Consider the following 13,121-nt stretch of genomic DNA (forward strand, 5'->3'; position numbering starts at 1 on the left):
AAGGAAATATTTTGTGCCAAGGAATTTGCAGCCTGGACGTGGTGGTGGGCTGGAGACCACCTTTGGGAATGAGTGCTTTAAGGCATGATTATAGGTCTAAGAACAACATGTGAAAAGATGGACAGACTTCTGAGCGGTTCTCACCACCAGTTATCCTCAGGTACTAACGTATTGAGAGGAGTGGAAGGCAGGAATTGGTAGTTGATACAAACTGCAGTTCTCGGGAAAACTTTTACGTTAAAAATGTTGGCTTGTTTGTCTTGCATCCAGTACATTCTACAGAAACACATGCTGTATGCTAAGTTTTTGTGAAAATTTATTTTTCTTTTAGAGTCTCTTTTTACTTTTTTAAATGACCAACCTGAACCAGTCTACTAATATTAATTAATTTTATGTTGGAGAATCAAACTTGGGCAGCAAATCGCAGCCACAGATAGTCCAAAACTGTATTAGCTACGAACTATAAACTTGGGTTCTAATCAAAGCACCTATGGGTAGCAAAATCAGTTTGTCAGCTTCCTTCATCTTGATTTAATGCTGATGAGAAAAGGCGGGTAAGCAATGGTAGGTCTAGGAGGTGACTGGCATGAGATGCACTATCAGGACCTTCAGGAATTCAAGTTGGCTGTATTGCTCTGGAAAACACCGTTAGCCCCGCCGGGAGCAAAGACCACTCCAGGCTGGTGATCTGCATGCTGGGGTTCGCCCTGTTTCCCCTGCAGGATCACACAGTCCTACCCTGCTGAGTGAACAGATTGCCAAAGCTTCAGTTTGACACCCAGCTTCGTATTCGTTAATGAGAGTGGCCCCCTAACCCATGGTGTGCCGCAGGTTGGTGTGGTTTTGCATTGAGTAGGTTAAACCCTCAGGTGTCGTGAGGGTTCATGTGAAACTGAGCCCACCCCTTCCCTCAATGGGAGCTGAACTTAAGACATGTTTCCCTCATCAGTATCAATTCACAGGTAAGTTTGCTATTTGTCTGAATTGGGCTAGGGACACCTCAGTGGTTCAGAATTTGGTGTTTGAATCAGATTAATTGTTCCCTCTTTCAATGTCAAAGATTGGTCGCTTTGCAAAGCTTATAAAACTATCAAAGGCTGACATGAAGATCAAGTGTTTCTGTTGCGTGTCCAGCTATCTAAAGACTGCATTTTATGATGGGTAATAGCAAATGATCTCCAGGGAAATAAACATGATGCGACGGACGTATTCCCGCAAATACGAACCTGCAGATTCGTCCCAAGCCTGGAGCTGACCTGAGGTCCACATCACACGAGTGCCTCATCGCAGGCCCGCCAGTCCTCTTTTCTTCTTTTCTGAGGACGGCATCCCCCCAGCTACATAACAAAAACTCCTTACAACTTGATGCTCTTCGTTCCCAAAGTGTTGGTAGTGATCCTCGCAGCACGGTCAACAAATAACCTCACCATGCAAAGCTTTCGAGAGAAGGAGAAGGAAAACCCCCACTCCCACTCCCACTTGGAGCTGCTGGGCAGGCTGTGGGCCCGTTCTCACTGCGGTCTCACTGGTGGCCCTACCTCCAGGTTCTTAAGCCTCCCTCGCACACTGCGGCTGGGTTACGCACAGCCAGTCCTGTCCTGGGATCTTCTGGGCTGGGCGCTCTGGGCTGACTTGGTAAGGCAGCCTGCTGTCTGAACCTTACCTGCTGCTTCAGGAGCCTCCTCTACTGCAGCAGAATCCTCTAACAACTCAGTCTGCATTCTTCCCTTCCTAGCCAGTGCACCTCCCCACCAGTGTACTCTGGTTCGTCTCATTTTCCCTATGTATGTGCTTAGCTTTTGTTAAAAAGGATCAGGTCAAGGTGAAGATCACGAAGGCTTTGCAGACTGCACCTTCTCCTGGAACTTGGGTTGTGTGCCTGTCACTCCTCGCTACTCTGAACCCTCCAGTTAAACGTACCCTGAGAAGGTGAGTGCCATGTGCCCACAGAAAGCACCCTGAATGCATGCATCAGTAATTGTTGACACTGATAATGATTCTGAAGTTCAAGTTCATTTCTAACATTTATTCAGGTTAACCAGTGGGTTGCTGCCGTTTTGAACTTCGTATGAATTTTTCCATAGGATTGATATTACAAATGACAGCTTTCCAGGCCAGAGCACTAATTAGCTGCAGTGCTGTTAGCAATAGTGAAATAAGGCCTGGCCCTACTGGGATACATAGACACAGTCAAGTTAGCTGCGAGAGAATGCTCTCATTGTCTTCTGTGTGGTGCTCGAGGAGGAGGGGGAGGGGGGATCTTCGTGGATATCTGGACACTCAGAAACTGGCCCTTGAAATTCCAGCTCCTGGTTCCTATTATTTCAGATTTCCCATCAAAGTTTACAAATGGGCTTTTCTTGCATACAGGTGTTTGGGTGACTTCTTGTCCTTAGACAAAGCAGAGAGGGATGGGGGGGGGGGGGGCGTGTATTTTTCTGAAGAAAACTAAGAAAGAAGAAAATAGAATGCAAAGTGGGCAGCAACCCACCCACCCCCCTTTCCCAGGAAAGGTGGAAAGACGGGTTTTGGGCTAAAGATTTGCCTGTGGCGAGCAGGGACTGTGTGTGTCTGGAAATTGGGTGCATAGAACCAGGACACTGCCTGTGTAATGAGTGACATGAAACAAGCCTGTGGTTTATGACCTGCGTTGGCTGAAGTCTTAATTCCTGCCTTTGCAGTTTTTAATAGAAGCCTTTCACGTCCTTTTGCTGGAGGGCCAGATTCTTTCCGTAACAGAACAGCATGTGCACCTTAAACACTAATTTGCTAATCCAGCCAGCCGAGCTCTGCTAAGCTAACAAATAAGCAATGCGCACGGTCTTGTGCCAGTGAGCGATGGCAGGTGGGTTTTTTTATTTTGCTATGATTACGAAGGATCTGAAAATGTAATGACATCTATCAAATGGCAAAAACACCCAGCAACATTTTTTAATTAGCTGGCCACAGTATCACTGTCTTTAACAACCTCAACCTTTTCTTTTCTACCATTCACTATCATTAATACGCTCCAGGTAAATGTATTGGCTTCAGGTTATAAGAAATGATGACTCCCCAAGTCCTAAAACAAGATAAGAAACAGTGGTCCCTGAAACCCTGGCATTTTTCCCCCGAGCATGGCGTGTTTGGCCTTAGCACACCTGCTGCTGGTGCAAGGCCTTTGCCTTTACAGCATTCTAGTGCATGAGCACAAGGATTTGCTGCTGAGTCTCGTGGACTACTTTGAGTAGGATGACACCGGGAATCTAAGAGGAGAGACTCACCTTCCTCCTCAAGGCTGCTTATAACATTTTAGCTTTTGCTAGGCAATCGGCTGGCTACCTCCATTCTTTCCTCGCACGATCTATTGTGCATTTCTTTGCTTAGGGTCCAGCTTCCTCTACCTCTGTGATGGGGCATAGGTCTTTTGGCGTCAGATTCATTCGCGTGTCATGTGCTCTGGATCCTGTTGGGGGCGTGTTGGAGCTGTGCTGCCCCGGTGCTGGTCCGCGAGTACTGCATCCTACCTCTGCTTTCACAGGGTTCCCTCCGAGCTGTGCCATCCAGTCACTCCTTCAGGGTTGGCTTTGGCTGTATTTTTATTTTTAATCCACTGGTGCTTTGTGGTTATTGACTTTACAGTGTTTGTAAGAATTAGGGTTTTTTCTAATGTTTCAGATTAACCTCAATGTCCACAGTCCATCCTAACTTAATCCTTGTCTAGCTGTCTGAGCACTTTCTCACCAGGCTCCTAGGTTACTCACAAGAGGGCGATGCGTGGCCCAGGGATGAGCGGTGGTTCAGTCCTGGGTGTCAGAGCAGCTCTACCTCCAAGTATGCCTTTGTACTTCAGGTGCAGTGGGTCCGGGCTTTCCAGGCTTGACTGCGCAAATGTCAAGTACAAGTAGCAACCGAAAGTTCCACTTACCTGTACTCTCCCAATCCGACTGCCCTAACAAGCTTCGCTTCTGCAGCCGGTGAACCGAGTGCCGTGTCGTTTTTTCCATAAGATTTCTCCTAACACATGCCTCCTGCATAAGGCCCCGTTCTAAATGCTTTACAAAGCCTCGGAGATGACATTGCGAGGCGACTCGCCGAGGCCACACAGGCCAACAGGGTCAGCAGCAGAAGTCAAAGCCGAGCAGCCTGGCTCTCACGGTGGCTGGGTTTCTTCCTGCATCTTCTGAGACACCTGTAGTTAGTGACCGAGCTGTCGACTTCAGCGTCACCTTTCCATTTCAGGAGAAATGTCACGTTGGCACTTCGCTGCTTTCCTCGTGGGCTGGTACCCAGGAACAGGCCCTCTGACTTTGTCCACTCCTGGATGCCCTGCTCCGGCCTTGGGCCTGGCGCATGGTGGGGAGCTAGACAATGAATGTTAAGCTAACTACAAATTTGGTGACAACCTAACTCTGCTTTTCTGTGATTTTTTTTTCCCCAGACACTTCTCAACCTCACGTTCCTCGCAGGTGCCAGGGGATGTGTTTGATAACAAGGGAGACAACATCAGCACTGTGGAGCTCACCAAAGGGAAATAAGTGTGTGACACACATCCACCATCGTTATTGGTAAATTCCATACAATTGGTGGGTTTGCCTGCTGGCTGAAAAATGCCCACGGTGCTTTTTCATAGTCATTCGTGGACACGCACAGAGCAGTGGCCAGTTCGAGTCACCTGATGCTCATGTTGCCAGCCGAGGCCACTTGAACTGGAAACTGGTATCCTTATGGTCCAAGGGGGTCGAGTGTTTTGCACTCGTATTGGTGATTTTGCGGTATAAAATGTACCCAAGTACAGAGCCGAGGCGCTGGCTATGGTTCCCAAGCCCACGAAGGCTGCGTGGGAAGAGGAAAGGAGTGTGTCAGAGGCGATTCGTCCAGGCATGAGCTCTAGTTGACTCTTCACCTCCATGTTCATAATCAGCAAGAGATGAAAGTGTCTACAAGCGGAAACTTAGCAAGGTTGTATATTGGGGTTGATGAAAATGTGACCAGAGTTTTGGGCGAACCTAAGCCTGCAGCTGCCCCGGGAGCGAGTCCGTGTTCTGTATTCACGCATTCGGCGTCTGCAGAGACTTTTTGGAAAGTAAGCAACGCTCATGAGTGCAGTTACTGCACGGGGCAGGTGCAGTTCAGAGGAGAGAGAGTGACTTCCCAGGGTAAGCATTTGAAGTGGGACCTAAGTGGTGGGCGAGGTGCCGACGCAGGTGGGAAACATTCCAGGGGGAGGAAACGGGGCCATGGCGGCGTTCAGAAATTCCAGGAGCTTGGCTGAAAGGGAAGATGAGAAGGGGAAGACCATTCTGAACTGTCCTGTGGAAGACAAGTGAGCGTTTGATTTGATTTCATAGGCAAGAGTGAGCCCTGAAAAGTGTGGGGGTAATTTGCCCCAGAGAAATGAAAACCTCGCTCTGTGTAGAGACTGGAACACGCGTGTTGATGGCAACTTCATTCATAGCAGCAGAAAACCAGAACAACCCAAACGTCCATCACCAGGTAGAGGGATGAGATGTGGATACGCCGCAGTGCTACTTGGCATGGAAAAGGAACAGACACTGCTATCGCCACCCACAGTGAGCTGAGTGGAGGGAGCCAGACACAGAAGAGTCCGCCTTGTATGATTTCACTCACATGAAATTAGAGGAAAGGCAAAACTGAACCCTAAAGACAGCGGGCAACAGCCGTGAGAAGGGCCCAGGGGAGTTTCAGAGCCAACAGAAATAGCGTACACCTTGATGGTGATAGTGGCGAGGCCGTGTAGCCACGTCCATTTGTCCAGACGCATTTTAAAATGGGCGTGCTGGGTTGGATACTGCCTCCTCTGTCCAGACAGCTATAGCGAAATCCCACAGACGGACTGGCCTATGGCGAACAGAAATGTTTTTCCCACGGTGCTGGAGGCTGGAATCTCAGATGAAGGCACCAGGCGATGCAGTGCCAGCTGGGGCCATTTTCAGGCTCATGGCTTCCCCTCCTTCTCTGGCCCCTGCTTTTGGTGGCCGAGGGGTGTTGCCAAGTGCTGTGTAAGCTGGCTTTGAATCGTCTCAGTCCTGGTTTTGGTTGCGCTGCTGCTGCTGCAGTGGCCTGGGACAGGAGACGGACAGGTCCACAGCTGTGTGTCCCAGCTCCCCACGACTGCTCCTCTTCCCCCTCCATCCCGCACTTGCTGCCTCTGAGAGCTGCCGTGAGCTTAGTGTCTGGTGCTCTCCTTCTTCTGCGGTCTCTGTAAATCGGATGCATCCCTAAATCTAGCGTCGCTTTCTCTCCAACTCTGCCTTTCTCCCTCTCTTGCTTTCTAACTGTCCTCTTTAGTAGCATCTCACAGAGACAATTCCTCCCCACGCAAAATGCACAGGGGAGGGCTCCCTGTTGCTCTCCAGGCACACGGTGAGGGCGACTGTCAGCTGATTGCCATGTGGCACGGCCCTAAACTGCTGGCTGACCAGAGCAGAGGCGAGCAGAGAGATGCAGTACAGAGACATAATTACAGGGGAACGCATGGCGCAGAAAACACTGCTCACCAGGAAAGCTTGACCGAGAAGTTTCAGCTGCGCTAGGTTTTCCCTGCGGAAATATTTCCTGGCACAGTCTCAGCAGGGGATGAGGGTCTGATTGGTCCCAAGGGACAGCCTCACAGCACCTGATTAGTGAGGGCTGGAGGTGAGCACCACGGCGCTGGCGCAGTGGCGAAGCGGGTAAAGCCAACGGCCGGCATCCCATATGGGCATTCCCTTCTCGGCTGCTCCACTTCCAATCCAGCTCCCTGCTAATGCACCTGGGAAAGCAGTGGAGGATGGCCCAAGTGTTTGGGTCCCTGCACCCACGTGGGAGACCCGGAAGAGGCTCCTGGCTCCTGGATTTGAATCGGCACAGCTCCAGCTTCTGTGGCCATCTGGGGAGTGAACCAGCAGACGGAAGTCCTTTCTCTCTCTCTCTCTCTCTCTCTCTCCTTCTCCGCTCTCTCTGTGTAACTCTGTCTTTCAAACAAATCACTGAATTTTTAACAAAGAAAGAAAGGAGTGCCGTGGGCAGGGAGCAGCCACTGTGGGAGGCACAGGGTTCTGGGCCTGAGCACCCAGGTCCCCCGCCTCTGCTGCGTGGGCCCCGTGTCAGAGGGGCTTTCTGAAGATCACCGTGAACCCATGGCCTTCAGGGCCTGAGAATAAAGCCCCTCCCCCACACACTGGCCGACCCCCACCTTAGCAGTGATGGGCCGCTGAAACTTTGGGGATCATGTGCACCAGGCAGCGACAGAAAATGACAGTCACATCCACGGTTGTCCCTGGGGAGCAGCCGGGCCAGGGAAGCAGACTGTATCCCCAGGACTCCCGGAGGCCAGGCTGCAGACTCCTCCCAGCCCCTCCCTGGTTTGATGCAGTGATCTGTCACAAAAACAAAGCAGGGAGCCGGCGCCAGGGCTCGCTTGGCTAATCCTCCGCCTGCAGCGCCGGCATCCCATAGTCCCGGCTGCTCCTCTTCCAGTCCAGCTCTCTGCTGTGTCCCGGGAGTACAGTGGAGGATGGCCCAAGTGCTTGGGTCCCTGCACCCGCATGGGAGACCAGGAAGAAGCACCTGGCTCCTGGCTTCGGATCGGCACAGCGCACCGACTGTAGCGGCCATTTGGGGGGTGAACCAACGGAAGGAAGACTTTTCTCTCTGTCCCTCTCTCTCTCACTATCTAACTCTATCTGTTAAATAAAATTTTTTTTAAAAGTGGAGAACAGCTTACTGTGTCCCCATAAAGCTAAACTGATTTCTTTTGAAACGCTGCCTTTCATTCCAGTATTTTATTTTATTGCGTTTTTTAAACCCTCTCCCCCTGGAGAAACCACCCCACGGTAGATCTTTCACATCTGAAGAGTAACTGAGTTGACCACCACTGGGCCTGATGGGAGATTGGAGAGAGGCATGGGGGAGACAGCAGGACAGCCTGGGCGCTGGCGGCCACCCTGGGAGGAAGAACCCGGCAGGCAGCCTCGGCTGGCCGTGGTAGTCCCAGGTCTCCGTCATGGGGGTCCGAGTTCATGGCCCACCGTGAGCCCACCCCCCCAAACCAGCACCTGCCGGAAGCCTCCACAGAGGCCTGGGGCAGGGCTACCCGCGCTGCCTCATCACAACCCAGCCTGTTGTCCACCTCTCTCTCTGTCCACAGAGGTGAGGGGAGCAGCTCCTCCACGCTTCCCGTGGGTCCCGGGCCTGACCGGTGCCTCCCCTCCCCCAGTACCCAATCTCAATTCCCAACCCTCAACTGTCACCTCCAGATCAAGTCTTGGGGGGTGGGTGGGGGGGTGATGAAGCCTTGGCACTCGGCCTGCACAGCCCAGGGTGGCTGCCATGAGGCAGAGAGCACCCCCATTCCTCTCTGTCCCGTTTTTATAGAGCAGCTCTGTCTCCCCCCACTGACCATGCGGGGTCCCTCACCCGCTGGCACCTGGAGACAAGGCCTCTCCAGCTCCCTGGGAGTCTGGCTGTGGACCCTGGCCGGGGGCTACTAGCACCCCTTCTGTGGAAAGCACCACAGAGCACCTGCAGAGCTTAAGGTACTGGGTGGAGCGGAAGCGGCCCAGCCAGGCACAGTCCCCAGCGGGTCGTCGGTCCCTGGAGATGGAGCCACCTCTGTGCCACCCGGTGTCGTCAGACCCACGACCACAGCACCACAGGGAGGCCCCTGACTCAGCACCTGAGCCGGGTCCCAAAAGAGGGCACGCGGGTCACTCAGGGCCACCGCGGCGCTCTGCAAAGCCCACCGCAGCCGGAAGGTACAGCTCTCAGGGTCAAAGCCCTTTCCCTGCGGTGGGGGTGGGGGGGAGTGGGGGGGTCTCGCCTTCTGTGGGAGCCCGGGCTGCGGGAGGCACTGGGAACCTGCTGGTGCCGGCTGCCGCGGGTAGACCAACCCCAGGCCGGGAGTGAGTGGGGCGCACAGCCCTGTCCCCATCTTGTTTCCCTGGACCCCTGCACCGTTTGTGTGGGTTCAAGTCCTCTAAGAAGTAGGCAGTGAGACGGATTAGGTGTTGGGGAAAGTCCTGGGTTGTGAGATGAGGAAGGCGCCGGGGAAGGCAGGGCGAGCAGCAAGGGCACCGCACACCTGCTAAGAACGTTCCGGCCGTGCCTTGGGGCCCCCCACCCCGGAACAAAGCCAGCCACCAGGGGAGCTGCCGGGTGAGCCCCGCTCGGGCCCTGCTGCCCTTAGCCGGGGCGGGGAGGGAGGGGGGCGGCAAGGCCTCGCGCAAGTCCATTGGTTAGCAGGAGCGCAGCTGGGGCTGTCAGTCAACCGTGCTTCCCGCAGTGGGAGGTCTCAGCGGGCCAAATCCCCTCGGGCCCCTGCCCAGAGCTCCAAGGATGGCCAGCAGACGGAAGCAGCTCCCCCAGGACAGCCGACGACGACGCGCTCCTGCCCAGGGGCCGAGGCGTGCAGAACCGAGCAGGTGCGCCGAGCCTCACCCACTCAGCTCCTCCTAGCCCAAGGTCAATAACGCAGCATCATGGCTTGGTTTTCAGCGCTCAGAAGCCCCGGCACATCCAGGAGAAAGGACTTGCTGACCCACAAGCGTGCAAAAATGGCTTCGTGATCCTCCTACCGCCTTGGTGCACGCCTCACTGTTGTCTCGTGGCGGCTTACAGCGTTGGTATATTTAGATATTTTGTCTTTTCCTCCCAGTTCCTACCCATCTTTATCCAGCAAAGAAGTTTAATAAGGGGGAGTGGGAGTGCAGAGCTCCAGCCCTGAGGATCCTGTATCCAGGCGACATTGGGGAGACCTGGGCACCGGCGGTCAGTGGGATAACACTGGCTGCTCTCGGGCCATGGACGCCAAGGGTGAAAAAGCATCAGAGAACAAGGCAGGCATTGGGGCGCCTGCATCCTGTATCAAAGTGCCTGGTTTGAGTCCCAGCTTCCCCTCTTCACATCCACATTCCTGCTGATGCGCACCCCGGGAGGCAGCAGGTGATGGCTCAAGTCCTTGGGTCCCTGCCACCTCCATGGGAGGTTTGAATGCAGTTCCGGGCCCCTGGCTTCAGCCTGGCCCAGCCTTGACTGTTGCAGGCACTTGGGGAGGGAGCCAGCAGGTGGAAGACCTCCGTCTCTCTGCCTTTCAAATAAGATGAAAATAAAAACAAAACTTAAGGCATACTCCTTCCTTCTCCTAGGTATCCACCCTGTGCTCTAGCCTGGAAGGTCCTGCCATGGATTCCACTGCAGCCTGATTATAAATTACATCCCACCTGGGCAGGAGGGCAGATGGGCTTAGTAAGAGGCTTGATGGGTGTTCGTGGACTATTCCCGATCCAGAGCTGGTTGTCAGGTGTGCAGAGGGCGAGGGTTGTGAGCAAGAACTCGGACCCTTGTCTGCCTCGGGATCCACTTTATGACTGGCTACAAGGCTGGAATGACAGCACAGGACAGCACCCGGAGCACTGTCTGTGGCGTAGGGAGCACTCCTCCGTGGCACCGGCAGGGTGCGAAAGTGCAGGCTCCCCCTGGGGTACCCGCCCTTCTGCAAATTGCAAAGGGAGAGGATGGTCTTGGCCCAAAACAGTGACTCGCAAATAAACACAAACAAAATGAGCACCTGAACTCTTTTCCCAAACAAAGTCTACCAAAACCTCCCACTGAATTAATGTTTCCTTTGTTTGAAAGGCAGAGACAAAGACAGAGAGAGATCTCCCAATCACTGGTTCGCTCCCCAGGTGTCCACAACAGCTGGGGCTGAGCCAGGCCAAAGCGAGGAATCATGAACTCGATCCAGGTCTCCCACGTAGGTGGCAGGGACCCCGCTCCCTAAGCCATCATCTGCTACCTCCCAGCGTGTCCGTCAGCGGGAAGCTGGATTAGGAACCCAGCTGGTACCCAAATCCAGGCTCCCTGTATGGGATACGGACATTCCACGTGGAGTCTAACTGCAGTGCGGAATACCTACCCCCAGATTTACATACCAGACACGCGGTGGACTTGCTGCGGTCAGGTGTGGGGAACCTGACACCCTGCTGCACAGCCCCGCCTCACCCCCACCTAAGCCGGCTGCCCATGGGGAAGGCTGAGGGCCCCACAGCCCGTGGACTGACGCGGGGCACCCCCATGCTCTGAGCCCCAGTTTGTTTCCCAGCTGACTTTCCAGCATCAGCCTGTGCCAGCCACTGTAGACACAGCCAGAAACAGGGCCCCAGGACCACAGGACTCAGAGGACGTCACTGGCCAGGAGCCCAAGGTCTCCCTGGTCCAGGGACCCTGAGGTTTCTATACTATCAGCTGGACTTTGAAAGTTACAGGGCTCAGAACCACACCCCCTCCCCACCTCGCCACTCACAGGCCCCGTGGCAGGAAAGAGCCTGGAGCATCTGAGAGGCTAACACAAGTCTGACTGCCTGGAGTTCGGAGAGGCAAATGGAGCAAGGCTCCAACAGAGAGCACGCGGACCGCACGGCCAGATCACGCGGGTCTGGGCCGCCTGTGGAAGGCTGCGGAGGGTTCGGTGGTGCCGGGTCAGCGCTGCCTTCTCCAGCAGCTGGCTCTGGCCGCCAACATGGAGGACGAGCTGGGGGACAAGAGGCTACTGCAGGGCGAAGGTGAGGCCGCAACTCCCAGGTGTGGGGGTGGGGAGTGGGAAGACAGCCAACGCACCAAGGAAAAGATGCCAGCTCCCCGTATCAGCTGGAAGGCGTGCGAGAAAACCCACGGGGACACACGACCCACACCCACGGTGTTAGCAACAGTGGAAAAGCTATCGATGCCTTTTTGGTGAGGAAGTGGGAACGCGAGCTCTCAGACGGCGGAGGAAGACAATGTAGCTGAGTCCGGTGGCGCCGAAGGCGCGTCCACTCTGCAATTTCAGGGAGGAAAGTGTGAGCATGAGCCCCACGGCCGAAGGAGATGGGTACAGCAATACTTGTGAAAGCGTAGCGGGAATGCAAAAAAAAGAAAAAAAAAAGGAATAACCTAAATGTCCACCAAGAGGGAGGCAGGTGTGTGACTTGGGTAAGTTAATACCGTGGAATCTACACAGCAATTAAAATAAACTGGAGCCACCTGTACCAATAGAGCTAGCCCTCAATATACATGGAGACTTCAGAAAGTTCACGGTGAGTGGAATAAAAAGATTCATTTATTTTTGATACAAAAAAATTTTGAAATCCAGACTTTCGAGGCTTCAGCGAGTTCATGGAAAATGAGTATTATGAAAAAATGATGCGTGGGTTTTAGAATTTTTTTCACCCAAATAAACTTATTTAATTGTATTTCCCATAAGCTTTTTGAAGTACCCTGGTATGGCATTTAGTACCACTTCATGCAGAATACTGTGTATTTTCAGACCTGTACGTATGCAGAAGAACATGAAAAAAAAAAATAGATCGGAAGATACCCGCCAGCTTTATCTTGCTCTGAGAGAGAACAGGCAGCAATATTCCGACCGCTGGAAAGAGTTTTATGGTACCTAAAATGCTTTAAAAAAATCGCTGTTTCAATGGCTAATGTGAGCATGTATAAAGTCTGAGGAGGAGATGCACAGGCTTAGGTTAGGATATTTTCTGTACTTTTCTATGTTTTTATAAGTTTATTGAGAAAGGCAAAGGGACGAATCAGGTACTCCAGGGGAGTCACGGCCTGGGATGGCGAAGGGGGCAGGAGACTGGAGTGAGTGGACAGGGGATGGGGGCGGGCAGGCGGGCAGGAGCTAGGCTGTTTAGGGAGACAGAGAACCCAGAAGGCGTGGTGGGCGCGGGGCGTAGCTTCAGGCTGAACTCTGGGAGTCCAGGGCGCCAGGGGCCTTGGAATCTGGGGGCAGAGGCAGGGTAAGCTGGCCCAGGGAAGGGGCAGGAGAGCAAGGGACAGCCCTCCCAGCCCTCCGAGCCGCAGAGCCCGGGACAGCCGCCGCGGAGCAGTTGGAAATGCGATATATCGGAACATTCAGTCAAATTTGAAAAAGCAAACACAGCAAATTGGATACAACAAATAAAACAGACAAAAGAGCACTATTTTTAATGGGTGTAGTGTTCCAACAATCAATACATGAAAAGCACTCAGATTATGGTAACCGGGTAGGTAAAATGCTTTTTTTTAACAGGCAGTTCACCAAAAAGGACACAAATGTGCTGACACTTGGGGGTGGGTAGTTAACCAAAGACGGGGAATTTAGACTTCTCACC

Source organism: Lepus europaeus, chromosome 3, assembly GCF_033115175.1.
Source record: "Lepus europaeus isolate LE1 chromosome 3, mLepTim1.pri, whole genome shotgun sequence".
NCBI classification, from domain to species: Eukaryota; Metazoa; Chordata; class Mammalia; order Lagomorpha; family Leporidae; genus Lepus; species Lepus europaeus.